At 47.3% G+C, this 27,945-nt stretch overlaps 1 protein-coding gene and 1 long non-coding RNA gene across 7 annotated transcripts in view; one reads left to right on the top strand and one right to left on the bottom strand.

The window, feature by feature from the left end:
- Nucleotides 1-27,945, top strand: part of Foxp1 (forkhead box P1) — a 616,519-nt gene that overhangs the window by 75,840 nt on the left and 512,734 nt on the right. Inside the window, exon 1 of one of the 6 annotated variants that reach the window (XM_048787003.1) lies at nucleotides 12,391-12,522. The exons of the other annotated variants lie outside the window; for them this stretch is intronic. The gene's annotated coding sequence lies outside the window, so the exon portion shown is untranslated. Of the gene's footprint in view, nucleotides 1-12,390; nucleotides 12,523-27,945 lie in introns of those variants that run through there. 6 annotated transcript variants of the gene reach the window in all.
- LOC125611723 lies at nucleotides 7,051-11,043 on the bottom strand. The gene is made up of 3 exons (XR_007341931.1): nucleotides 10,255-11,043; nucleotides 7,690-9,998; nucleotides 7,051-7,569 (listed from the first exon to the last, which is right to left on the bottom strand). It is a non-coding gene; the product is annotated as an uncharacterized LOC125611723 (long non-coding RNA).

Raw genomic sequence — 27,945 nt, 5'->3', positions numbered from 1 at the left:
TCTCTCCTCCTCCCTCTCGTCTCCTCCTCCCCTCCCCTCCCTCCCTCTCTCCCTCTCTCTCTCCCTCTCTCTCTCTCTCTTTCTCCCTATCTGCCCCTCCCTACCCTCCTGAGAAAAACTTTTCGCATTATTTCATTCTCTGAGTTTCTAGGACCTATGTTTTTCTTCTGGCTTAGCCAAACTGCCAGTAAACCAACATCCAAACTTCTTACATGACTATCTCACCGCCATTATTTGTTCATCTCTTGGTTACTGTTTGTTCCTCTGGCCGGTTTGGCCACTCCCTCAATGTCCACAAAAGTTTTATGCGGCCTTCTCTGTAGCTAAAGTGATCATGCTAACAAAACTCGTCCTTTCTGCCGACGTGCTTGGTGGAAATTGGCAACTACCACTTCTAGGTTCTTCTCTTGGAAAAAAAAAAAAAAAAAGAATTCTGGCTGAGCAAGGCGGTACTTGCCTGTAATCCAAAAAGTTTGGAAGGCCGAGGCAGGAAGATGGCGAGTTCAAAGCCAGCCTCAGAAATTTAGCGATCCCCTAAGCAATTTGGGGAGACCCTGCCTCAAAATAAACTATAAAAAAGGGGGTACGGATGTGGCTCAGTGGTTAAGTGCCCCCTGATTTCAATCCCCAGTACCAAAAAAAGAAAAAGAAAAAATTCTGGACTGTGTGGCTCCATGGCAGAACTCTTACCCAGCATGCAGAAGCCCTGGGTTCAGTCCACACTGCTGTAGGGAGAGAGAGAGAGAGAGAGAGAGAGAGAGAGAGAGAGAGAGAGAGACATAGGGACAAATTAAAGAAAATTGTCCATTAAAAATCATACATAATCCACAAGAAATTCCCTAAAGTCCTGTAGGGCAAGGGTCTTCATCTTGAGTTCCCACTGTCCCTGGTGTGCAGAATAGCGCTGGTCATGGTGGCAGGCAATGGATCTGTGTGCACTGGATGATGGAATGGAAATGACACCACCCTTTCTGGTGGGAGGGTCCCTGGCAGCCCCTTACCTCTGTCTCTGGTAGCCAGGTTCCTCCACAAAGTGAATCTTAACATCACACTACGTGCAAACCTATGAAGAGGCCCAGGTTAGCTCAAGTCTGGTACCCCTGCCCCCCGCCATTGGTCTGTCAATCTAGCACTCGGTCATTTCCACAACTGACCACTAAGACAGCAAGAACAGGCTGGGCATATGTGCTGATGGGGTCCCCAGAGACAGCATAGAGAAGGTGAGACATGGGGAGCCAGGGGTGAGACCCAGCCCAGGGGTCTGCTGTGCAGGAAACGCCCTAGACTTCCCAGAGGGGAATTTTAACTAGAGCAACCAGACTGCCTCGTTTGGATCCCATGCGTGGTCAGGAGAGGCGGGATCCTCCCGAGAGGGCTCTCTCCGTGGCCACTTCCTCTGCTGGGTTTCGTTTTGTGGCTGATGAATATCTGACATTGTTTATGGAGTCCTGGGCTCTAATAAATCTGCCTCATCAGGATACAAGAAGCCCTGGGAAGCATTCTTTGGCACTGGAAATGGGCTGGTAGCTCAGAGGGTGCTGGGCTTTCAAGAGGAACGGACTTAGTCACTCCCTTACAGGTAGACCTGGGCGGGATTTCTGCTCCTTCAAGTAGGAGCAGTTATCAGATAATCCTGGGGACATCTAGAGCAGACAGAGGCTTTCGCCTGAGGACAGTTTTGACACCCCACCCCCCAGGGGAGGCTTGGCAAGGTCTGGAGATAATGTTGGTTGATCTACCTTAGGGACAGGTGCCTTCAGTGCTTGACACCCTGCATCGCATCCGAGAGGCCCCCCAAAGACCTTTCCAACTGCATGAGAATGGGTGAACAACGTCATTGGTGTCTCTGTGCCTAACTGATTTCACTTGACATGGTGTTCTCTGGGCTCATCTGTGTTGTCTTCAGCGACAGGGTTTCCTGCTTTGAAAAGCGATTCCACTGTGTATATCACCCCATTAAAGGACCCATTCATCTGTTGATGGACACTTAGGTTGTTTCCGTGTCCTCCTGAGCACAGGTCTCTTTACTGTACTGATGTCCATTTCTTTGGTAATGTATATCCACAAATGGGATTGCTGGGTCATGTGGCCCTTCCATTTTTAGGATTTTTCTTTTTTTGGTACCAGGGATTGGACTCAGGGGTTCTCGACCCCTGAGCCACATCCCCAGCCCTATTTTATATTTTATTTAAAGACAGGGTCTCACTATGTTGCTTAGCACCTCGCTGTTGCTGAGGCTGGCTTTGAACTCACGATCCTCCTGCCTCAGCCTCCCGAGCCGCTGAAATTATAGGTGTATGCCACCACACCCAGCCCCATTTTTAGGTCTTAAGGAACCTCTGTAGTATAACCTCACTCAGAGGTGGAATGTAAAACTAAGTTAAACTCAGGGAAATAGAGGACATCCATGGTTCAGAGGCTGGAAGGAAGGTGGATGGGGAGAGAGCAGATGTTGGTCAACAGGTACAAAGCCAGAGTGGGACAGGAGGAAGGGGCTCTGGTGTTCTCTAATACACTTATTTATTAATAATGTGTTATAAATTCCAAAATAGATAAAATGTTCCAATGAGCTCAACACAGAGGATCAGTGGTGACACTCATCTGTCATCCCAGTGACTCTGGAGGCTGAGGCAGGAGGATGGCAAGTTTGAGGCCAGTCTCAGCAACTTAGTGAGAACTTCTTCACTCAAATACACAATAAAAAAGGGCTGGGGCTGTAACTCAGTGGTCAAGCACCCTGGGTTCGAGCCACAGTACCAAAAACAATAAATAAACCAGTGGAATGGTTACAGGCTCAGGGGAGGTAGATATTGGAAACTTCTATGGGTGGATTCCAGACTCTGCTGTACCTCAGAACTCAGTGACGAGCTCTGCACAGGTCTGTTCCCGTGGCCTCTCACCAACACCCTGGTTTCTTAGGTCTGAAACCGGGCCTGTCCACCTAGGTAATTCTGTTACTCAGGGTCTGAAGACTCTGAAGACCCTGGAGAAGCAATTCCAGCCCCTTGTGGGGAGTTGGTCCATGGGCTGAATCCACTGATTCTCTAGGGGAGAGGGTGCTGGTCACAGGACAGGGACAGCATGCTGGGGCTCACTCTGGGTCCCTGGGTCTCTCCCACTGGCAGAGTTGATGGTTCATTGCTGTCCTCAGACCCTCCCAGGTCAGGGGTCCCCAAACTTTGCCACACATTGCAATCCCCTGGGAAGCTTTTAAGAGTCTCCCGTGCTTATATTGGGCTCCGGGTCGATGAAACACAGGCCGGGGGTGGGAACTGGATCTTGAAAGACTTCCTCTAACAGCGATGCAAGCCACCGTCCTGGGACTTGCAGATGGCCCCTCATGCCAGCCCCTTGCATGGAAGCTCACTTCGTCATAGGAAGGGCCGTCTGCGGGGACCCTGTTCTTTCCTGGGTGCCTCCATTTCTGTGTGTTGCCCACTACTCTTTGTTAATTAGTTGTAGATGGACCTAATACCATTATTTTATTTATTTATGTGGTGCTGAGGATCGAACCCCGTGCCCCACGCATGCAAGCCACCTGGCTCTCCGCTCCTCTTGGTGCATGTTTGAAGGCATTCGTCTTGTTGATACCCATTAGGTCTCTCCAGCAAGCTGGGCCACAAGTTCTAGAGGGCAGGACTGACAGACTGAGACGAGATGAGCAGCCTCTGGACTCTCCCACGGGTTACTTGCCCGCCAGATGGAGGGAGAAAATAATGGCGGTGGGCGGTGGCCGGGTGTGGAGTCCTTGAATCACACAGCCCAGTAGAACTTCTGAACTCACTCTTTTGGGGAAGAACAACAACAACAACAAAAAATAGCAGCATCTTCTAAATAATGAGGGTCTGTTCTGGACTGGTTGGTATTTTGAAAAGGTGAGTCTTTGCTGACCTCATTCAGAATGGAGAACAGGCTCCTGGTGACTTATTCATGCTTGGGAAGGAATTCATGAATAAGTAAGAGTGCTCACCACCTCTCCCTTCTCTGTGTTTTCATCCTGCTCACTTGAACTGACGTGGGGACTTGATTTCCCAAGGACAGGGGTTAACTTGGGCAGCCTTTGCTCTCCACACACCCTGAGGCCTGTTTTGATTGGCCCATCCTGGATTTCACAGCTGAGGAATATTTGCATCAAAATCTGTAACTTCCCTGCCGGATACAGTGGCACCTGCCTGTAACTCAGCCGCTTGGGAGGCTGAGGCAGGAGGATCTTGAGTTCAAAGCCAGCCTCAGTAAAAGCAAGGTGCTAGTAACTCAATAAGGCCCTGTCTCTAAATAAAACACAAAATAGAGCTGGGGATGTGGCTCAGTGGTAGAGAGCCCCTGAGTTCAATCCCTGGTCCCCCCAATACCTGCCCCCAAATCTGTACTTCTCACCTGCCTTGAAAACTCTGAAGCTCTTCCAGTCTTGGACTTGCTTTCTTGGTGACGCCAGTCTCCATCTGCCCCTTGTCCTTGGGGCTTGTGTGCTTGGTGCTCCTGACTACATGATACTCAGACATCCATAATCTCAGCCACCTGATGGAGTGATTGAATTCCTTAGGTCATAGTATCGATATGATTTGCTAAAACTTGCTTTAAAACATGGATTGCTGGGCCCCAGCCATCTCGTACAAGGAAGAGGTGTCACTTCTTATATACTAGATACCACTGTTACCAGTACTCCTCTTCTTCCTTAAGTTCTCATCTTTGGGATTGAAGAGCTCTTCCTAGCTGGATCCTGGGCCTCTCCTAAGCCCACCCCTGTCCTAGGATTTCTCCAGTAACTTTCACCACCACAAGACACTCCAGCATCCGTCTCTCACCCCTGGAATTAACTGGTTCTCCAAGGAGCCCTGATTTCTTTTATCAGAGAAAGGTATCTAGAAGCCAAGATCTGCGGCCTCTGGGTGCTCACTGCGACTGGGGGCTCCCGGCTTCTAGCCTCTCGGTGCACCAAACTGAGAAGCATGTTTACATACCAACTCACGTATGCACACAGGCCGATTTATTTCTGTACCTGTTTATCTTGTGACTGCACATGTGTTAAAAATCTGTCCACAGGGACACCTCACTCTCCATTCCAGAACCCCAGGATTCCTACGGTCCTCAGACAAATTGAATTTTAAATCTTTATATAGTTTTTTTTTTTTTTTTAATTTAAAACAATAACTCAAGAACCCTGGGCGTGGGGATAGGGAAGTTGCTCTTGAGAGCTATTTTGTAGATATTCTTGTTTAAAAGCCTATGTGAAGATGTTCTCATCCACGAAAGTGCGGGTGCCTCACCCTGCGCAGTCCCCCCAACGCCTTCCACAGGGAGGAGCACCCAGCTTCCCTGTTCCTGCAGGTGGGTCGGCCTGCCTCTTCTCCCCTCTCAGACAAACGAGTCTTGTCCTCCAGGCCTACCTAACAATGCCTATTGTAATGCTGAGCTGGCACTTGTGCAGTCTAAACCTAAGCCAAGACACTTCTCAGAGATTAGCATCAGAACTTTGCTTTACATGTGAAATCTTATTTTGAATTCAGGTACACAATTACTCACTCGGAGACTTAATTACACCGCCTTAGGACTAGTATTAAAACAATGGTTTTAATTATTTTTTGGGGGGTTACAAAAGGAACCTGTTGTCTTGTTAGGGAAATGAACCAACTGTCGTCTCTCTGAGAACCTCACCAGGGTTGCAGAGTACCTGAGGGTCCTTCATGTCAGGAAGCAGCCCTACTCAGACCAGGACCCCTTGCTGTCCCTCCAGCTCATGGAAATCCTGGCGCCCTCCGATGGGTCTTTATAAACTGTTCATCGAGCTGGAGAGAGAGTCCAACCCCGATGGCTCACAGGCGGCTGCTGGAGGTGTGGCCCCTCCACGGTTTGGAAAACATTCTGAGATTTAAACAGCAACACCTATAATTATGGAGGCGTCATTCCTTCCATAAAAAAAAGAAAACAAAACAAAGAAAGCAAAGCCCTTCTACTAACAAGGTGTAGTCATAGCATGTGCTCAGGCTTTCCAAAACCTGTCTGGCGTTTTGCTCCTGGCCTGGTGGGGAAGATCTTCCATCTTTCCCTGAGTTCTCATAAAACAATACAAAGGTAAACAATTGCAGTGCAATTAGCAGTCTCTTTGGGGTAACAGGAGAGAGAAGTCACCCTGTTATTAATGTCAAAGGAATTAATCATGCTTTACATGGGTGATTTAATGGCTTAACTTTATAAGTGGATAAAAAAGAAGAAACTAACCCATGTTTATAAAAGATGCCCGTTTGGAGAATCAGGTATGACCGACGGATGGCTCATGGGAACTTCTGTCAAATAGTGCCAAGCTGTAAAGAGGACCCAGATGTGGCTGGTTGTAGTACTTCATCTCAGCCTGGGGGAGGCTCAGTGGATGCTGTTGCAAAAAATGCAGATTTTGATTCAGTAGGCCTCGGGTGGGGCCGAGATTCTGCATTTTAAGATGCCCGCAGGTGTGTGACAGGGGAGCACATCATACTTTGCACAACAAGGCTAGAGGCAAGAGGGATCTAGCACTGGCAGCTGGTTGCGCCTCCGATACTCCCTTCATGTGTCTTTGAGGTACCAACATTTTGCAGGGGTGCTCAGGGCTCAGGGCGCAGGGACAGCTCTTTGGCATGAAGGTAACTGGCCAAGTCCTTTCTTGTGCATTGTCATGCAGAGGGACTCCAATCCATCTGGTCCCTGGGGCCAACTGCTATACAGTAGAGTTCTTGGCAACCTCTTGTCACAAGGACCAATTTAGAAAAACGTAAAGCTGTTGGCAGGCCATATTTACTTCTGTGTATACAACTGCATCCTTTAAAGGAACAAAATAAAACAAGGCAGGAAATGCGGTCTTGGTAGCTAAAGCCCCTGTCTGGTTAGGATATCACAAAGGACACTACATCTCCAGATTTATTTTTTTTTTTATTTTTATTTTTTTTAATATTTTTATTTTTTAGTATTTGGCGGACACAACATCTTTGTTTGTATGTGGTGCTGAGGATCGAACCCGGGCCGCACGCATGCCAGGCGAGCACGCTACCGCTTGAGCCACATCCCCAGCCCCTACATCTCCAGATTTAAATCTGAGCCTGCGAAGTTTGTTTTTAAGGAAAATACTTGCAAAGCTGGAGTCGATCAGGCCCCCCTGGCTAACTTTTCCAGCCACACAGTTAGCAAATGTGATTGGGTCTCAGTGCCCGTTGGTATCATATACGGTAAAACAGCAGACACCCTGCTGACCTCCAGCTTGGACAGACAGGGGCATGGGCACAGAGAGGATGGGCTCCTCCTGGCACTTAGGGTAAAACACGTGATTTTCATTAGTATTTTTCACCTTCTGGGAGGGAAATCAAAGGTTTTGGCTTTCATTTTGAGAACGGCCCACCCACACTTGCAAATCCGCCCCTGCAGCCCTCCCTCTGCCCTGTGTTTGCCCACTCAGGTGTCTGCCACATCCGAGAGGCTGAGAAGGGCGTTGAACTTGATCTTGAGCGTGGCCTCGGTTTCTCCATGTCTCTAAAGGGATACACAGGATGGCTGTTCCTGGGGAGCTAGGCATGCTGCCTGAGGTCTGAGGATGGGTCACATCTGTGAATGTGGAAAAAGTGAGATGGAAATTCACCAGGTCAGCACTCCTGGGTTCGCATCTCGTCCAGTCACTAACCAATCATTTGGCTCTGGAGAATGGTTTAAATCCCAGGGCCTCACCTGCAATCTGATAACGCTGCTGTGCAGCCTGGGCACGGGCTGGCATTAGCGAGCGGAGACTCCCATGCTGAGGACTGTATCCTTTTCAATCACTTTGAATCCTTCTGCTTGTTCCAGAGCCCGGGGGTGTGCAGGGGGAGAAGAAAAACCTTCAGAGAGGTTTGCATCTGTAAAAGTCTCCAGGACCTTTAGTGTACCTGGTCAATCTCTTTTAATGCATTTTCTACTTTCCTTTCGCTAAACTCGCACAAAGAGAAATCAGTAACTTTGTTTCACTGTGCTTGTTTATGGAGGCGGACACATATTCCCTCTGAAAGTAGTAAAAGAAAAATGCCAAGTAGGTTGATGGGAAGTGGAAATGGTACACCACCACCACATCTGCCCACCAGTGAGTACAGTGTGAGGATTATGTAGAAATGACGTCATATAGGTAGCGCAAAAAAATTGGGAAGGCGCTAACTCTGGTTTAAGAGACACTGAACGAGGTTGTTCTGATTTCTGCTCAATTCTAAACTTCCAGGAGTTCAGGCATCTCAGGAGGTGGCAACTGTCTCCACTCCAAGTCCTTTTCCCAAAATGTGCACATATTCCGTGTCACAGTACGTGGAGATTAAGGCTCTGGCTGATGTCTAGTTGGCGGTGTGCGGCAGGACACCGACACATTCTGGTACTTCTGGGGAAATCCTGGCTGCAGTTAGCAGTAATCTGCTAATTGTCCATTTATATTGTTCTTTTTCTTTCGTGTACCTTAAAATATGAGGAAACGGGGACAAGCACCATTGCCTGGGTGTAATTAAAAATAAAATTATGTCAGGAACATGTTTCCAAAAAGGATTTCTATTTATTTTTATCACCAAAAGGTGGCGTCCTACCCCCATGCCCTTTATTTGAAAACCCTTCTTGCTGTAATTTAACAAAAAGAAACTTCCAGTTGATTACTGATAAAGAAATTAAAATCTGCTCCTTACGAATGTAATGTGACGGTGTCGACAATGAGCAAGACGTTAAGCTGCAGTAAGTTCCCTGGAACGGGAGCCCCTGCGGGCTAGCTGTTCCTTAATAAGTCTCCGCATTAGACCATCCCATATGAAGCAGAGTGCCATATATTATGGGATTTACAGCCAGGATTTCCTTTTGTCTACAAACTTGTTGCCAACCTGACTCTGGCCTCCACTTGCAAATGAATGTAGAATTTAAGGCAGTTAAAATGCAGACTGAGATCAGTGGCAATCTAAGAATCTTTTTAGTATGGCAATAATGATAAAAAAAAAACAAAACAACACAACCCATGTGGCTTATTGAAAAACAAGATCAGGATGATACCTCACCGACAATTAATAGATGTGTCACGTCTAAATAAATTGCTATTCCCCTGAGATACTCTCTACAACCAGGCATGGATCATAAACAAGTTATATTTGGCAGAAACATCATAGAAATTAAAAACAAAAATTTCCCAATAGACTGGCTACTATGTAGATTTTTTTGAATAATGCCATATGAATTCAGAATGTGGAATTTCCAGTGCTGTCAAAGGGGTGCGGAGAGTATTAAGTGAGTTGACATAAAGCTTTTAGATCAGTGCCTAGGCCACAGAAAGCGTTCAATAAATATTAGATGTTATGATTGACAGCTGTAGGCTGCAGCGCTCCTGGCAGGAGTTTTATTTATCTGTGCATCTCTAAAAGCCCACTCTATGGTCTAGAACACAGGAGAACATGTGAGACATTTCTTGACAAAGACAACAGGAACACCGAGCTCTGGGAAGCTAGGAAACGCAACACTAAAATGCGTTTTATCTATCCAGTTTCTAGCCTAGAAGATCCGGCGGATGGTTTTGTCTGGGTAGACTGGAGCCTGGCGCCGGGGCCTCATGCATGGATGCTGCTGTGCTGGAACTAGCTGATCAGCCCCTCGTGCCTGATTGTACAGCACCAGTGAATGGCTTGGTTTTAATTTTATTTTTTTTACTTGCAAAACAGATACAATTTTAAAAAGTGGTAAGTGGTAGCCTGTCATTGACACGGAGATTTGAATCTCCTGTCAATGAATGTATAGCCGTATTTGTAAAAGTACATCACCCAAAAGAATTTATACTATCCCTTTCAGGATATTTGTTATCTACAACTGTGCTAGTGGTCAAGACCAAAGGGACAGCAAGTCTCTCGCTCTCCTGCGGGAAGTACTTTGTAGGAATTCAGAGGGTTGGCTCCTGAGGCATTTTGATGAAGAACTGGCCTGGTGTAAACCATCCAGCTAGAACCTGTACGTGCTGGCTTGGGAGTTTGGCAGCATCCGGGGTGATGAATCTGAAAAAAAATTATTTCTGTTATAGCAACAAGCCAGTGGAGGACCTATATATTTCTAAGTCACGTTTTGGAAATAAATTCGGCCTCTTCCTCTATTTATATTGATAAAAGTGAAAGAAATACTAGTATCCTTTTTTTTTTTTTTAATATAGATGTATATATTTAAAAAGATTTCCTTCGGGCTCCTCGTTTCCTCCTTCAAATTTCTAAAATTCGAGCGAACTTCAAAACGGCCAAAAGAAAAAAAAAATCTCACCTTTGCACAATTGGGAAAGCTTTTGCACGTGGCTGATTGTGGGCGAGCAGGTAGTTTGTGTTAAACAACTGATTGACATGCCAGCCCCCGGGTGTTTTCCTAAGAGGAGCCGTGGCAGGAACGCAGTTCCCGAAGCAGCCACTTCCCCCCAGTGGGCCCGACCGTGCATTCCTGCAGTGACTGACAGGGAAGGGGGGAAGCTCGCCCCGCCGTGCACTCTCTCCTGATGCCGCGATACCAGGAAAAACCCCTCGCTGGCGGGGTTTCTGTTTCCTTGCAAACAGGGGTTTGTCCTTCTGCTGAACTTTCACCTCCCGAACTCGCCTTCTTTCATTGGACAAAGTGCAGAAAAGAAAGAGGAGAGACCGAGGGAGGACGGGCGAGGAGAGAGGGGCCCAGGTCGCCGCCGACCTCCCCGAGCCTCAGCTGTCACTGATGGCAAACACTTTCACTTTTAACTGAGGAAACTCGCATCCCCGCCTCGCCTCTCCCCTTCCCTCGGTACGATCAGCTCGGAGACCAGCAAAGAGCCATCGCGCTCTCATCTCGGCCCCAGGAGTTAACTCTCGGGCTCTCGATCTCTCCGGGGTCTGCAGGAGTCCCCCTTTCCCATCTTCTGAGGAGCTCCCCGCCCCCAAACCCCTTATTTTCCAGGTCTTTCCTGCCAGATTCTTCTCTTGCCAGGGACTGCTCTGGCCTTCTTCCTTTCTGCTCTTGGGGCTCGGCCTCTCCCTTCTCTCCATCCAGCCGGGTCGCCCCACACCTCCCCTCCCCCAGCCTTAGCCCCCATCCCCCGCTTTTGCAATTGCGACTTTTTTTTTTTTTTTTTTGCTGCGAGCCCTGTTGTTTACCCAGCAGGTGGATGTGACGTCAGGGACGCACAACAGCAAAAAATAACAACATCTCCCTCCGCGACGTGGTGGCCTCTCGCGCGCCTTATTTATTTATTTGTTCCGGGATGCGGGGGGAGGGGGCGGGCGCAGCGCTCGGGGACCGGGGCGGGCGCGGCTCACGTCNACCAGACACACAACCCCACGCGCGTTCCTTCCCCGCGGCCCCGGCTTCCTCGAGAGGCGCCGGCAACAGCCGTGGCCAGATCCTCGGGTGGGCACGGGAACAGGGTGCGCTGCGAGGAATCGCAGTACCCGGATCCTCCTCCCTTCGCCACGCACACTTTCTGGTTTCACCCCCCCACCCCCCACCCCTCCAGCCTAGGGAATGGGGTGGGGGGATTTCCAAAGCCCTGGTCGGTTCTGCGACGCACGCGTGTCGCCGCGTCCCTCCAGCCTTGTCCCGGCAACCGATGGCTCTCCATTCCTCGCCTGCGCGCAGCCTTCCTCCCGAGCTCCCAGCGCTTCATTCCTGTCCCGCAGAGACGACTCCCCGGAGCCGACCAGCCGAGGCGGCGTGCGCTTGGGGTGGGGACCAAGGCGGTGGCGGTGGCGCCAGGAGCCGAGGAGTTTGCCAGCTGCCGCGGGGTCGCGGTCATTTGCTGCCTCCGCCTCCCCTCGCCCCCGCCTCCCGCCCCCTCTTCCCCAGACACCGCCGCGCTCGGAAACTTTGATTCCTTCTCCTTTTTGGCCCTCGGCGAGCCCCCCTCCCCACCTGTTGTGAGCTCCGCCTCGGTCCCCGGAGACTGGCGGTGACACACACACACGGGCGCCGGGGAGCTCCGCGCCCAGAAACAAAGTCGCATGCCCCCTCCCAAGTGTTTGCTTCGAAATCGCTGCCTGCAGTCCCCCTTTGCCGCGCAGCTCCCGCCCCCTGAGAGAATAAGGACTAAATAAACAGTTGTAACTCCAAACCGTGCGCCCGCGATCGTCTCCCTATCCCACCCCCTTCCCCCGTCCCTCCCCCTTCTTTTTTTGTTGTTGCAACTTTGTGAGATCCTGGGGAAGGTGCGGAGACTTGGGCTCGGGCCGATTTCCCGGTCTCGGGATCCTCGCTGGGATTCCCGGAGCCGCGTCCTCTCTGCTCCACGCGCTCTCAGGGTCCTCCGAGCCCGCTGCCCTCTCTGGTCTCGGTCCCTCCGCCTACTCAGCCGTCCCGTCCCCTTCGATTTCCCCCAACCTGCACGGGGAAAGACTTGCTGAGAGAGTCGCCCCGGTTTCTTGTCGACCGCAGACCCCGAAAGTTTGCCCGAGGAAGAGAGCGCGCGGCGAGCGAGCGGGCCCAAGGCAGCGGCAGCCGCGCCGGGGACGATGGTGCTGCCGGCGCCGCCTCCGCGGGCGTGAAGGCAGCGCTCCCATCCCTCCCCGGACTCCGCGGGTAAGTCGGGGCGGCCGCGGCTGCCGGGGCGAAGACGCGGGCGGGGGGCGCGGGGCTAGGGACACCCGAGAATCCCGGGCTGCACCAGGGCTTTTCCCTGTCCAAAGAGCCAGCCAGGGCGGTGCGAGCGCAGCGATCAGGCGCCCAGAGCAAGGAATGTGCCCACCCTCCAGCCGGTAGGTGCTTCGAAATACAGGACTTTCTTTCTCCCTTTTTACCCCCTTTCTTTCCTAAATCCGAAAATCGGGAGATCAAAGTTTAGCGTGGAGGGTAACGTGCTTCGATAAAATATGGTGACATCCCTGGGTCTCCTTCTCACCCCACTCCCCCCTTCAAACTATTAATTATTTCCAAGTCATTGTGTCCAAATACCCTTGCTAGGCTGATTACAAAGTGTATTGATTTAGCCTGGGCTTATTCTACCCTCTCTTCCTAATTTATTTTCTTGTTACTCGACCAGAAGACCCAAAATGAAACTTATTTCTTCGTCTTCCCTTCCTCCCCACCCCCAAGCCCTCCTCTCCGGGAGGCTTGAGCCGAAAAATGAGATTAATATAAACATTTCATTCGGTCGCCTCTGAGGCACTCCAGTGCTCTTCTGTGGGGTTGGGGGTGCGCTTATGTCCAGATGGAGGTATTTCCTAAGTTAGGGTTTCTGATTTTGATACTGCCCCTTAATCACGAGCTTCTGGGTTCCCTTTGGATGGAGACTGGGAATTGAGACCCTCCACACTTCACCTTTGCTCCTCGGCAGACTTGAGGGTTTAGGACGTGTACAATCAATAGCTGAGTTAAGAAAGCCTCAAGGATATTTAAGGAATTTCTCTACTGTTGAAAATATGTGGAAGAATTTCTGCAATATTTTTACCTTCTCACTCCCAACCCCCACTCTCATTTTTTTCCATTGAGAATCAATTTGGGGGGAGATTTCTTAAATAGAATTTGAAGGGAAATAGGAAGACTTCAGGTGTTGTCTACTCAGGGCTCTTCTGCATAATTGAGACAGAAGTTCCTGCTGATTTCTGTTTTAGAATTCCTCTGGAGTTTTGATTCTCACAGTAGAAATACCCGCCTCTTTGAGTCCAGGAAAAGCATACTGGGATCATATTTTCAGAAATCTGGGATTTACATTTTTTTAAAAAATTTTTACCCCCGTCTTTCGTTTGAAAGGTCTCATAATTAGAGAGCATTAAAAATATAAAAAGCAACTCAGCTCCTTACCATTCAAAAGGTGTCAGCTAAGAATCTCACTGCAAAGGGAAAAAAAGGTTTAACATCTTGCCACTGGCTGCATCACCCCCTCTCCAGACTTTGGATTAGTCATTGTATAAAGGAGAGAGAGAGAAAAAAAAATCACTTTTTTTTTTTTTTTTTGGAAAAGTAAAGTAAACAGCCTCCAACTGCTGAACCTTGACAACCCAAATTAAGGAAGCAGGAGAGATCAAACAGAACTGCTGCTGGGTTGTTGTCAGGAGCTGGATGTGGAGAGCCCTGGACTATTCCACCAAGCAGCAAGGCTATATGTTCATTTATGCAGAAATGGACCATTGCAAATGCTGATCTTTGTTGTGCAAGGGAAGGCTCACTTGGAAGGGAATAACTCAGCCCCTCTCTGGGTTGCAGTTGCTTTCTTATGGAAGCAGAGTTGCTCAACAAGTTAATAATAATAATATTATTATTATTATTTTGTTGTTGTTTGTTTAAATGCACCTCTCTGTAGAAGAAGAATTCCCCCCCCCCCAAAAAAAAGGTATTCAAAGACTATCAAGTCATCCGGAGGCTGTCTTGCTACCCAGAACTGTACAGTGGAATGCTTTTTACCAACATTAGACTCCTACACTAGAGTTAGATAACATTTTCTCACATCCAGCTTAGAAGATCTGCCTCATCAGGGAAGCTAGGGTTTTGTATGTGAAGGTTTAAATCTGATGTGAAGCTAAAAAAAAAAAAAGGAAAAAATAAAGAAAAGAAAAAAGAAAGAAAAATCCTTGGTGGTAAAGTTTAGTGTCAGCCCACTCTTGGAATTTAAAAAGGGGAAAGTGCATTCTCCAGATTAGACATAACCCCCCCTTTTTTTTTAGATTGACATTCAGCATGACCATGATGTTACTTCTATTCAAGTTTTTTTGTAACTTGACCATGCCTCTTGTCTAGGAAAATTTTACTGCTTTACATTTTTAAGGAAAGTAGTAACAGTAATTACTTTTAGCATTTTTGTTTTCACAGGTTTATCAAAGTATAATGAAAGAAACATCCACTATTCAAATTCACTGTCTCAAATTAAGGGGTTTACATAGCTGGAGATGTGTGTAAGATTTTGTGTTTATATTTAAATCCTGGAGTATAAACTGTATAACACTTTTTTTTTCCCCCAGCTATAAACTATCCCCAAATTAAATGTCATTTTTAATTAAGTAGAACAAAGTAGAAAATAGAACAAGTAAACACATACGGAAGAATAAAAATAATTGTCATTTAAGCCTTGTATTTTTAATTAACAAGTGTCGATCACATAGTAAGCACTTTTTTTTTTATAAGCCAGAGTTTCATAACCATTGTGCACAATATGTTTCAAAGCCTGCAGGTTTTATTGGCTATACCTTTATTGTATAATTAAGCAATGGAGTTAAACATACACATGGATGCTGTTAGGCAATTTTCTGCAATATGTAATGTTTTTAGAAAGCTATAAATATTTTCTGGTTAAATCATTTGTACCAACAATAGCAGAAGTTAACTGAGTTAATATTGAGCCCAGGCACGTTTTTTTTTTTTTTTTTCCTTTTCTGTTACCAAGTTTTTCTTTGCTTCTCTGAAAACCATACCCCTGACCTTGTCAATTTGCATTCTAAGGCTCTGTTGACAGGTATTGTGTTTTCACCAGTTGTTTAAACTAACAGAGAAAGAATTGGGATATTTTTCCCCAAACACATGTATTTATACCACATCAAGGTCAATGCCAAAATTGAGAGAAGGGAGAATCTAGTAGAGGAGGCTATTTGATTTGTGCCCGCTTCCTCTTTGCAGCTAGCCACAGTGTGCGTATTTATTTTGTCTCCATGTTTTAGTTAAGATTCAGGCTTGGTTTTGAAACATTATCTTGTAAGATTCCGAGTCACCAAAAAGTATGCGTGCTCAGGGATGGTTAGGCTTGGAGGGCCCATCGTTGGGTATGCCAAGAATATTTACAGAGTCTAGCAAGAGTTTTGTCTTTTAAAAATAATTTTAAGGACACGTTAATAAAATTTAAATAGATTGCAGGCTGTCAGAAAATAGTATAAATTTTGTTTATGATTCAGTTACTTTAAGGTACTTACATTAAAGAAACTCATTTAACCCCCTGGCTGAAAAGCATTAAGTGGGGAGGGAAGCCTTCCAAAGAGCTCCCCCTGGCCTTTGCTCTTCCGATAATCTTAAATTACTACAATTTAATTGCAACTTCAAGGCACTGAGTGTGAGCTGTTTCTCTGTGCCTGAGAGAGGGTTTTCAGAGCATAGCTGCATTTGCACAGGTGGTATTTTTGTTTAATTTTTTTTTTTTTTTTTTTTTGCTAAGGGCTTTTTCCTTTCCTTTCTCATCCTGTTAGATGTCACAGTCCTTTCATAGATTCGAGTCATAGTAAATGCCATTTGTGCTAAGACAGCAGTATTGGTCTTTTTTTTTTTTTCTTTTTAAGTATGTTTTTGAATTCAGTGCACATAAAAGCCCCAAACAGGTAGGGGTTTGTTTTGTAAAGAAAATAAGTCCAAGAAAGGCATCTCTGAAATAATTTGACAGGTGAACTTTGTGCATGAGGTTTGGTATATACTTTTTACTGTTGGCAGGGGATTTTTTTTTTTTTTTTTTTTTTAAACTTGGTGGTAGAAAAAACCCACCAGGTGATCAAACACGGAGCTTATGAGAGCAGCCAGGAAGCCCAGGAAACTCGCAGGTGGGCCTGTCTGTTTTCTGAAGGATGGCTTGTTACCCCAGTCTGCAGACCTTTTAGTGATACGGGCACTATCCAAGAAACCGTCTTCAACTGATTTTTAAAACTATTTCTCTTGTCTGGTACTTGGATGAATTAAAGTTAGAGGTGCCAAAAGCCGGAGCGGCAGCAGCCCCATGAGATGAGGCGGGTTCCTGAAACGGGCATACTTGGCCAAATTTGGGGTATCTTATGCATGACGGTTGTTTTTTCTTCCCCCTCCTCCCTGGGACGGGACGTTTATAGTTTATTTCCGTGTGCATGTGACCATGTGGTTAATGGAAATTAAGCAGATTTGGATGGTGCTGCCAACCTAAAAATAAACGTCCTAAGGAACGTTTGATTTCACTAAGGGCTTTGGGTTTTGTATCCCGTGTATAATGTTCCTGCACCGACTTCTCCAGGGCTGGTGTTCTGTCCGGAGCAGGGAGGGAGGGAGAGGAGAGGTTCAGGGCTGGCGGGCAGGACAACTGGACAGCACTCTTTGTTTCTCGAATGGATTATTCTTAGCCATCCCAGCCAGCATGTGCTGAGGCATTTCCCAAGCCTGGTTGGGAAGGCAGCTCCTGTTCACCAGGAAGCTCATCTTTTGCCTGCTGTTTTGCCTAGTCGAGAAATCTATTGACCAGATTGGCTCCTGGCTGCCTCTGCAGGTCTTGTTTTTCTCTCTGCATTCCCCTGACGCCAGCTTTTAAAGTGCACCCTGCCTCTGGCACACAACAGGTGTTTGTGTGGTCATTATTTTATGGGACTTGGAGTGAGAAAAATGTTTCCTACCTAGGCAGCCCGTGGGAACCGGACCTGGTGCGGCACAGGTATAAATGGGGTCATTCTCAGGACCTCCACCAACCTGTTTTGTTTTTCAAGGGATGGGGGGAGTCCCCTTGTTTCAGTTTAGTCCCATGAAATTGACGATGAAGTTGTCATGATTTGAGGAGTGTCTGGGAGAGGAGTGAAGAGGACAGGGGGAGCTTTTTGGTGGTTTGGTCTCGAGGTTCAACATTGTGGGGTTCAATTCGTTCCTTCAATCCAAGTACTTAAAGTAACTAAATCGTAAACAAAATTTATATTAGATCCTGACAACTAATAATCTATTTAAATTACATTAAAGTATCTGGGCAAAAATTTAATTAAAGACAGAAGTACCGTCAAGCCCTGTAAATATCCTGACAGGTCTACTCAAATGGAACTGATATCACGAAATATTTACATATGTCTCGTGCGTTCGGGGAACATCTCAGCAGTGCCTCTGCAAAGCTAATTGCACTTTCTTTCCAAGTCACAGTTTTAATAAAACAGGGTCTTTTTTTTTTTTTAAAGGAATATGAATCCATACAAAATTGTGTTCCGGTTTTGTTTACCATTGTGTTCTCTGTACTCAGGATCACTCTGTGATGAGTTTATTTCCTCAAACTGCTGCTAAGGGCAGTAGCTGAGGTGCAGGGATTATTGAATAGAACTCATGTCCTTCTGTCTGACTGCACCGGTGTGAAGACACCGGAGACCAGCAGCGTACATCACCGTCCAATGAGGAACAGAAAGGGGGGTCTGGAGGAGGCATTGTCGGGTCCCTGTTGATAGCAAGTAAAATAGATTCTCTTTGGGTGGGACAAAGAGTTTCTCCTGAATTGCACATTTGGATACCTGTTTCTATATTACAATAAATATGGATGTCCACACTTTGCCAGATTCTCTGAGCTCATCTAATTTTGTGATCTGCTTTGTGTACTAAGACACCGAATATTTCTTGCACCAGTCTGAAAAGCTGAGTTCCCGAGGTGTCTCTCCCTTCCTTGCGGCTCTGCCCTGGGGTGGGAATGTCTCTACTTGATGTTCCTGCCTGTGAACTAGGGGTGGTGTTCTCAGGTGTATTCTTGCATCTCAGTGACCCAGTGGTCCAGGGCTGTGTTGTTTCTCATTGTTTAAGGTATTCCTGGGGCTGTGAGGACAGGGACCTCCACCCTTACAGGAGACAGAGTGGTGTGGGTTTTGCTTGGCTTTTCTAGTCCCCCCTGAGGTGGTGATGTTTGACAAGAGGTGCTGGTGGCTTCCCCTCTGGGGCTGGTGAGCACAGGGGTGGAGACAGGTGCTCATGTCTGGGTTGGAAGGAGGTCGCAATTGGTCCAAATTTGGCATGTTTCAGAGTAAGACCTTTGCTTACCTGAATCCAGATTAGCATAGGTTTGCACACACGTTTGTGCAGTGGATATCAAAAATACAGATTCTTGAATTTTTTGCTGTACTTTATAATAAACTTTCCCCTGTAATTTGGATGTAACTAAACAAAGACTCATGCACTAAGTGATATATGCTACCAACGATTCTGGAACTGAACTCTCTTCTGTTGGATATTACTGATATTTCTTTCTTTTTCTTTTTGTTTCTTCTGCTTCTTTTTTTTTTTTCTGTTCTTTTGAAAATATTCAGACTTCTTTTAAGAATGAAAATCAGTGGTTTTTTAACCGAGCATGTGTATGGCCTCCCAGCTCTAGGGGCATATACAGACTGCTGTGCTGCTGGACTGGCCACCTCTGGGGTGGGGCCAGGCTTTGCATTTTGAAAAAAGTGCCTACATGATTCTCTTGCCCACCCAGGTGGGAAAGCTGGACTCCTCGGTGATCAGAGGTGGAGAAAAGCCTACAGCCCTTCCTCGGGGATTAATCCAGGTTATGGCCATTGTAAAAACTAAGAGAAGCATGCAGACTCCCTTTTCAGAATCAGGCACAGAAAGAAACATTAGATGCTTTGAGGAGCAGAGGCCCAGCCAGGTCCTCATGGTTCAGCACAGGGTTAGGAACATCCTGGAGCATCACCTTGTTAGTTTTCATCAGGAAGCAGGTATTTCCTTTCACACTAGGTCTTGCTTGGATCCACCGTTCCTGGTGGATGTTGCTACAATGTAGCTACCAATTAATGTCAAATGGCTTTCTGCAGTTTTTTTTTTTTTTTTTCTCTGAGCATTCCATCTTAATTTAAAAATCTGAACTGTTTACTCATTAGATTAACCCTGCTGGCACAAGTATTTTGATTTCCCTAAGCATCTTGGGAAATTCTCTATCAGTGTCTGTGGAGGGGCAGGCAGGAGTATTGAAGGAGGTAGCCTGGCCCCGGGTGCCACACAAACAAAGCCGGATCCCAGAAAGAATGTATCCTTCAAGATGATGAGACAAGGAAGATAAAATGCTAAAGAGGCTTATTTAAATATTCAGGGCTTTAGTTAAAGATCTAACCCCAAGATCAAAAGAGTTATTTAAATAAAAGTGGTACATCATTTTTTGGGGTCTATATCTGTAACATGCCTTCTGAAGTTAACCGGTAATAAAAGTGTTTGTCCAAAATGCCCTCACCTTGTTTTAAAATTAAAAAAAGAAATTCCAGTTTGACTTTGGGTGTGGCTTCATTTTCATAGCTGCTAAAGCACTGGTCATTGTATTTATGTTTAGAACTTGGAGGTTGCCCTGGGTTCAGGTGGCATTTGGAAGAGTCCCTCTAATGCAAAGTCATTTTATTTCTCTTGAGACCCTGAAGCACTTAATAAAAACAAAATCTCTGATGAGCCTAAGTGTAACACTAGAGGGTCTCTGTCACTGAACAGGGGCTTCTATGGAGGATGAAAATAGAACCCATCGGGAGGAGGGGCGGTGCAGTGGTCCATGGGTGCTGAGAAGTTCGTGGCTGGCTGATGAAATCCAAGTTCAACGTTAGATCATGCTGCCCTGTTTGTTGAAAGGATGTTGATCATTTCATTAGGAAAGGCTAAGTAATTAACTGATATTTCATTAGGGAGTCAGTGACACACCCTTTTTAGTGATGCATTACAGAAATTTCCTAATAGAAAGTTTGCTGCATTTTATGTTTGGAAAGAAGCAGGTCGAACCTTGGGATGCCGGATGGCGCGTCTTCAGAAAACTGTCGTTGCCCACCTGCCATGGCTGATAATTTGGGAGAAAACAGTCTTATTAAAACAGGAATCTGTGCAGTTCCTGGTTTTCTTTTATGGGCTCCTTCGGGCATGTCCTTGTGGGCTTGCTGCTTGGCATGCCTTCGTTGGGTTTAAGAAGGGTTCAACAGCTTAACTGTGTTCATCTTATTTTCTAAATAATGGCTTTTGTTGCCGTGTGATGTGTATTGACAGTGAACCTGTAGCTGTAACTCTGGTGAGCTCACAAGGAATTCTTAGCCTGTGGCAGCAGGTCTACCTGTCTGCCCACTTGGATGCTTCTGCCCGTATCTCCCTGCCCTGTGGCAGCTGCAGCCCAAGGTTCAGATATTCCCAGATGGGGGCCTGGGAGAGGGACCCCTCCCCACACACCCCACCACTGAAGGTCACCTTTCTCCCATGAGCCTTTGCACTGCAGTCTAAGCAAGGTCTCTCCCAAGCCTTCTTCTTCACGCGTGTCTCATGTCAACTGAATGTCGAACAGATCCTTCAAGAGCCATCTCACTTCAGGGTCTGTTTTTGTTTTCTTTTGCTTAGGAAGTAGGACAGTCAGCTTTACTAAATATAGCGAGTATCTCTGTGTTGGAGATGACTTTCCCATCGCACAGCACCGAGGTTAAAGAATTCTTGAAGTATGAGGTAATAATAAGCAATTTTGAAAACAGCGGAAATGGATTTTATATTGGGATGCAGGGTCTCGGTGTTTTTTTTTTTTTTTTTTGGTCACTGATGCCCCGACTGTGGAATAAATCCCGAGGCCTCAATCACTTGGATCAATCCAACCAAGAAGGACTTTTCAGGAAAGAAATTGGGCAGGTATTTACAAAGCTATTTCTTTTAAAATGGTGAGCTCCTCTTTTTTAAGTTTTTAACCAAGAAATGAGTAGGACACTGCAGAGGAATGAAGAATAATCCCCAAGCACCCAGGTTACCTGCGGCCCCTCCTGGGAGAGCGCACAGTGCTGGTCTGATGGAGGAGGCTCCTTCCCGTCCCTCTCTCTGCTACCCCCTCCCTCCCCGGCAGGTGCAGGGTCTTCGGATCCCCCAGCACAGCCCTTCCTGCGTTCCTCGTGGATGCCTGAGTGTCTTCCCTTCCAGGGCTCTGTTCACAGCAGCCTGTGCATGCGCTCCCCACTGCCTGGCTTGCTTTTTTTTTTATGCAGTGGAGTTTGCAACGTGGACGCGCGTAGCTGCGGCGTTTTTCTGTCTTCCATGTGAACCCTTTGAAGGGCTGAATATTAATTGTAGACATAGTCTCTCCATGTGCACCTGGAATGAAGCAGCTTTCTGTAAGGCCATCCGCTGACAGCTTAGGATGGATGTGAAAACAGCAGTCCTGACTCGCAACTTGGTGATTTGTTCATTTGCCAATATTGTGTGTGTGTGAGAGAGAGAGAGAGAAAGAGAGATAGAGACAGAAATCTTAAATAATCTTGACCATTTATCAGAGAATTTGATGAAAAAATAATCAATCAAGTGGCTGATTTCTTGCATTAAGGAAAAAATATAGGCAAAGCATTAAAGGAACTTAGCCATTTTCTCACTCTTATTTAAGAACTTGGCTTAGAACTTAACAGTTACATATGCAGGGTAGCGAGTTAAAAAGCCATGTTTAATTAACAGGCGCTTTGTAATTCTGCACCCTTGTTATGATATAACACCTTGTTCTTCAGCGTAGAAAGCGATTTCTGCATAATTTCAAGGACTGGCATCTTTATGGTAAGGAAGCCATATAAATAAAGATATACTTAGATGGAAATCGGAACATGTTTTTAAAATAGTGTGTGTCTACTTCCCAGCTCTGTTACCAAACTTGCTGCATAAGCCGGACTTGACGTTCTGTGATTATTGCTAATGACCAAAGGAATCGATGGTGCGAGACTGGACGCTATCAGGGGCCCTCATCGGAGAAAGTTATCAGGTTTTTTTTTTTTTTTTGGTCATTAAGTGTTAGTGATAAATCATACACTGTTCATTTTGCGTAGATGGAACATATTTAATTCTGATGTACAGAGTTTCAATTTAGCCAGGCTCATTGCTGAGCGAAATCAGTCTTTTGTAACTTCAGAGGAAAGAGAAAAGGCGGTTGTCTGAGCATGGCCAAGTGGGGCCAACGAGAAATATGTACCTTGACCAGCCAGGAGGGTCTGGAAGAGCTTTGTGTGTGTGTGTGTGTGTGTGTGTTTCTCCCTTCTAGACAACTTGGTTATTTGTACTGACGTTTTATTAGGAATATCAGATGTTCCGTAAATAGCATAAATGACTAGAGATGTTAAACAAAATAGTCTCAAGGTAGATAGTGTTTCCCTGAAGAATGGAGAAAAATATAACAAAGGGTGAATGTTTGGACAGAGCTCTGTTTAAATGGCCGGTGTGTGTTCAACAGGGACTGTTGAAGTTGTGGTGCCTGTTAAACCCTAGTTTTAATTAAAAACAAAAAAAAAAAAAAAGAAAAAAAGAAAATGGAGTTTCTCATCTCCAGTAAGGTTATGCTTGGTAATGGTTTATTTAAAGAGAAGTCATACTTGAAAGTCAGCATCTTTTTCTAGCTCCATAAAATCTTGTGGGAAAACAGTGACCCCACATCCACTGTCAGGAGAATTCCTAGCACAATTCTCTCTGAAGATGTTTCTCCACGCGTGGGGGGGACCATTCGATTTACTGCAGCATGTAGTGACAAGGAGAAAGCAAAAGAATAATTAGCTCTGTTTTATAGGATGCACGAGAGAGAGAGAAAGAGGGAGAGGGATTGGAGGCTGCACAGGAAGGGATTGAGGGGAAGTCTGCCCTAATGCTCTTTTTCTTTTAAGTGCATAACCAAAACGATTCTCTTAAAAGCAAACATTCCCACCCTAGCTTGGGCCAGCCATGTTCTGCCATCTTCCTGCCACTATCTCGTCCGTCCAGGTTGGCTGTGACCGGCTGGGCCATCTGCTGTTCCAGTAGTGGCTTTCTGTACGCTAAGGCAGGCCAATTGGGTCAAATTTTGTGATCTGGCAGATGTCCACTGGAGCTAAGATCAGGCCAGATTCATTTTTATGTGTGTCCAAAGCCAAGATTTCAACTTGGTGAAAGGCTGTGGAATTTATTTCCCAAAGCATTGCCCACACTCCGTCCTCCTTTCTTCGATCCCCCCACCCCCTTGCACAGGGATGATTGCTTAATGCTCCCAATTATGCCGGATCCCTCTGTATTTTCGAACACCTGTGCACAATTCAGATCATGGGTGGTCACCGAGCCTGGCCCGAGAAATGGGCTTCTCTGTCAGAATGGGAAAATCCTGGGAACCTGACCACGGGACCGCGTGAGTGGGTGAGCGGAGCCGGGGAGAGGCGAATCGTTTCCCTTGAACTTGAACTTGCATTGCTCAGAGTATCCCTCGCTCTTGGCTGGGCCGAGGATTCTAATGAATAATTCAAAAACTAATGTAGTTCAAATAACCCCGAGTTGTAGTCTATCCATAACCATTATCTGTGTCCCTGTCTTGAAAGTTGTTCTTTTTCCCCACGCCCAACGAGCATTACAGCTCCCTGTCAGAACGGGGTGATGGGGTGCAGATGGCGTGTTCATGGAGGAGCTTGCTGGGCTGCCCTGACCCCAGAGCCGGGGTCCTGTCCGAGCTGCAGAAGCTCAGTGAAGGTCCGGTCCAAGCCACACCTTTGTCTATGAGGAGACTCTAGTTCAGAGAGGGGACATGATTTTCACGGTGGCACCTGGCCATTGGGATTACAGTGATATTCATACCTGTATCCATATTCATAGTCACCTGGGCCATGCAGATGTGTACCGTGGCGTACATACGTGAGCGTGTGTTTCCAAGGGTCCCTATCTGTGTATATACCTTGCGCGTGTGTACTATTTAAAAATGATACATACGGCTCCTGTTCCGTCTCTGTTTTGATCATGAGCTTTTCTTCACCCTGCCAGTAGCATTCTTCTTGTACCATGAGCCTTGGGTATAAGCATCGGCACCTACTTGGTCTTCTGGCGCATGCATTTATATTTGGTTTTCTTCTTCTATTTGAGGACAGCATCATCCGGACCAAATGGTCTCTCTGGTGTTAGAAATGCACGTGGGACTAAGGATAGAACAGGCCCGGGGTTCTGCCAGTGTTTGCTGGGGATGTGTGTATTGCACTTGGTGTGTGCGTGCGTACACATGGGCACGTGCCTAGATGGAGGCGTGTACCGGAGGAGTGTGGGTGAAACCCTGAGCGTGAGGATCTGGAAGTGATTTTTTAGTGAGTTGTTCACACTCTCACGGCTCTTGGAGGTTGATATGCGTGCTGGGCCCTGGTACCCCCATTAAAGACATCAGGGACACCTGGGTCTCAGTTTTCTTGACGCTCTGTCATACCAAGCACATCTTGGTTTGCAGGTCAGAGCATGTATTGGGGATGAGGTGAAAAAGAAGCTTGTTTTCTGCATTAAATATCAATTTTGGAGAATCTAGGACAACCGAGCCCAGTCTCAGAGTGTAAATAGCCCATGAAACAACTTGTCTGTAAAAATATAGAAGACTCTAAATCTTATGAGGCTTTCAAAAATCCCCCAAAGCAAATAAAAAGTGGAAGGAGGCCAGCTATCTACTTGCCAGCCCAGTGTGAAATTAAACTGCAGGGTCCCCTGCTAGACATTAGGAAGAATTTCAAGATGGTGGCCGCAGAGCATTAAACCAAGAGCGGGGCCTTCTGAGGACGGTGTCTGTGGGACTGCACAGGCCACATCTCAGGAGCTGGCCCTGCTGAGAGGACTGCAGCATTTCCTTCTGCACCAGGGTTTGCTCCCCAGGAACTGAGGATGGGGATGGGACCGGCGTAGCCAGCTGGGCTCCTGTGTGTTGGGCTCCTGTTACTGAATCCAGGCTGGACTGCAGATGCCTTGCCCAGAACACACCTCCTCCTGGGGTACAAGACACGCGCTGCAGACCACACGTGGGTCCTCTCCTGCCTGGGGTTCTCTGCACCTTGTGCAGAGGCCTGGGAGGACGCGTGTCCTGCTCTTGCTTTCCCTCCCTCTCCGCTTTCCTTTGGTGCTGGGTATTGAACCCAGGATCGCTCTGTCACTGAGCTACATCTCCACAGTTCCAGTTTAATTTTTAATTTTGAGACAGGATTTTGCTGAGTTGCTGAGGCTGGCCTTGAACTCGGAATCCTCCTGCCTCAGCCTCCCGAGTCTCTGGGATAACAGGTGTGCGCCACCGCAGCTGGCTCACCCTCCATTTTCTACAGCCCTCTCCCAGGACCTCACCACCTGGGACCCCTGTTGTTGTTGTTGTCATTTTTCTTCATTGTCATCTGCCCTGGGCTTTATTCTGGTAGAGGCCTGCCGGGCTTAGCATCAGATGGCAGCCTCAGTAAAGAGCTTCCATTTTTTCCTTGGTGTTAATGATTACTTGAGCGGCTTCTCTCTGCAAGGGCACCCTTTGTCAGCCACACCACACACATGAAACGCAAAGCCATACGTGGACATGCTGTCCCATGTCTTGAGTAGAGGGGACACCGTCACATAATGACATGAGACAAGCTTCCCTAGTGTGGGTGAGTGAGTCCCTGTGAGTTGGAAACTGAGACTGGACTCTTTTCTTTGGCGGTGCTGTGGATTGAACTGAGGGACTTGTGCACTCGAGACAAGCGCTCTGCCAACTAAGCCAGGCTCCCAGCCCGAGGGCGGATTCTTTTTGATGTCATAGAGTGTTAGAATGTGGACGTATTCTGGAGCCTCTCTGTTCTCTCTCTTCACGTGTCCTGATTCTCATCAGCCACTTGGTGGTGTGGGCCTCCTGAGCAAGCCACTGTGAGTTTTAGTTTATCGCGGTGGTGGTGACGGTGGCGCCTGCCCAGACACATGAGCAGATGCACACAGCGCCCCGACGACATGGCCCCTGGAAGGCCCTTGGTGGCTCTGCCTCAGTGGTAAGCACTCTCCCTCTGGCCTGTGTGTCCCAGGGAGTGAGCTCCTGGCACTTTACATCCTCTCTGGCGTGTGTGATGGTGGAAGGTGACCAGTGCAGCCAGCTGACCTGAGCCTTCTTCGTTTGCTCCGGCTGCCTCCCCTTCCCTCCTCTGCAGAGCCCTCTCCTGCTGCCCTCTCTGTCCAGCTCATGGCTCTTCATGATGCTTGGTGTGCACCACTTTCCAGGGGACCGAGTGCTGGCAGGGGTGCCTCCTGAGGAGGGAGGGGTGTGACAAGCTGATGCAGAGTGCCCAGGGGCCAAGCTGGGAGTGACAGTCCCCTGTTTGCAAGGTACACGCCAGGCAGGTCGCCACCTTCAAGGGGAGGTGCTTTGAGAATCTGTCGGCATTGTCCCTCACAGCCCGTGCCCCCTATGGGCGCCCCTTCCCCAGGCCGCACCCCACAGCCCTCCTGTCCAGCTCTCACCTGTTGCACACTGAGTGCCCATTACAACTGGGTCTGACGCTAGGCCTCACAGGGTTCCTGGTCAGGCTGGGGACCTGGCTCTGTTGGCCTTGGCCGTCTGTGTCAGTCTTGTCCAGCCCAAGGTCTGGGCCTTGGGTCCCCTGGGGACAAGAAAGGGCTCTGGACAGCTCACCATCGGCCCAGCCCTTACTGATGAGCCATTCACGGTTCTCCACGCCTTTATTTCACCAACTGCTGCTTCCCAGGTCAGGGAGGGACCTTGCACTCCCCATGGTGATGGATGCACCTGACTCTGGTGAGGTGTGCTTGGTGTCCCTGGATGGTGGTCCTGGTCAGTGACAGGTGTGGGTGCTCATGTCACTGCAGGAGCATTTGTTGCATCTGCCGTTGGGAACGTGACGTGGACCCGGGTTCATTTATCCACTCATTTACTCCTTCACTTGTTTATTTATTAATTCCTCATTTGTTCATTAATGGACCCCAAATTACTCCTGGGCCAGGAACCATTGCTGTTCACCCCACCCCTTGGCTTACTCTGGAACATCCTCAGACATTTTAATCGTTTAGACATCCAAACCAGATGTTCTTTGTCAATAAACATGTGTCGCTGATCATCTTCCGCCTTTCATTTACTAAGTATACAGCACCCAGGGTCAGCGAGTCGTCCTGATGCAGAGTTACAACTTGTGTAACACATGGGGGGGCTTTTGGTTACCCGTTGACTACCTAAAATCTGCTAGGTAGGTACCAAGCATAAAGTATTCTTCCTTCCCTGTTTCTTCTTCCCTTTCTTCATTAGAAGCCAGGGGTACTTTACCACTGACCTACATCCCCAGTCCTTCTTACCTTATTTTGAGGCAGGGTCTCACCAAGTTGCCCAGACTGGCTTTGAAGTTGTGATCTTCCTGCCTCAGCCTCCAGAACCTTTTCTTTCTAGCCTGAGCATTGAATTAAGATGTGGCAGATTGATTTTTCCATGAGGCTAGAAGGCAGGTGTCATCTTGAGTATGTCTTAATTTGAAGTCCTTGTTAAGTGTGTAGCCTTCCCCGCCCCCCCCCCGCCAAAAAAAAAAATGATAGGTGTATTTCGGCCAAAAGGACTATTGCACAATGAATTGTAAAAGCCCTAGAGTA

This window comes from Marmota marmota, unplaced genomic scaffold, assembly GCF_001458135.2.
Source record: "Marmota marmota marmota unplaced genomic scaffold, marMar, whole genome shotgun sequence".
Classification (NCBI taxonomy): Eukaryota; Metazoa; Chordata; class Mammalia; order Rodentia; family Sciuridae; genus Marmota; species Marmota marmota.
Note: the sequence above shows the minus strand (reverse complement) of the source record. Positions and strands in the feature narration are given on the sequence as shown.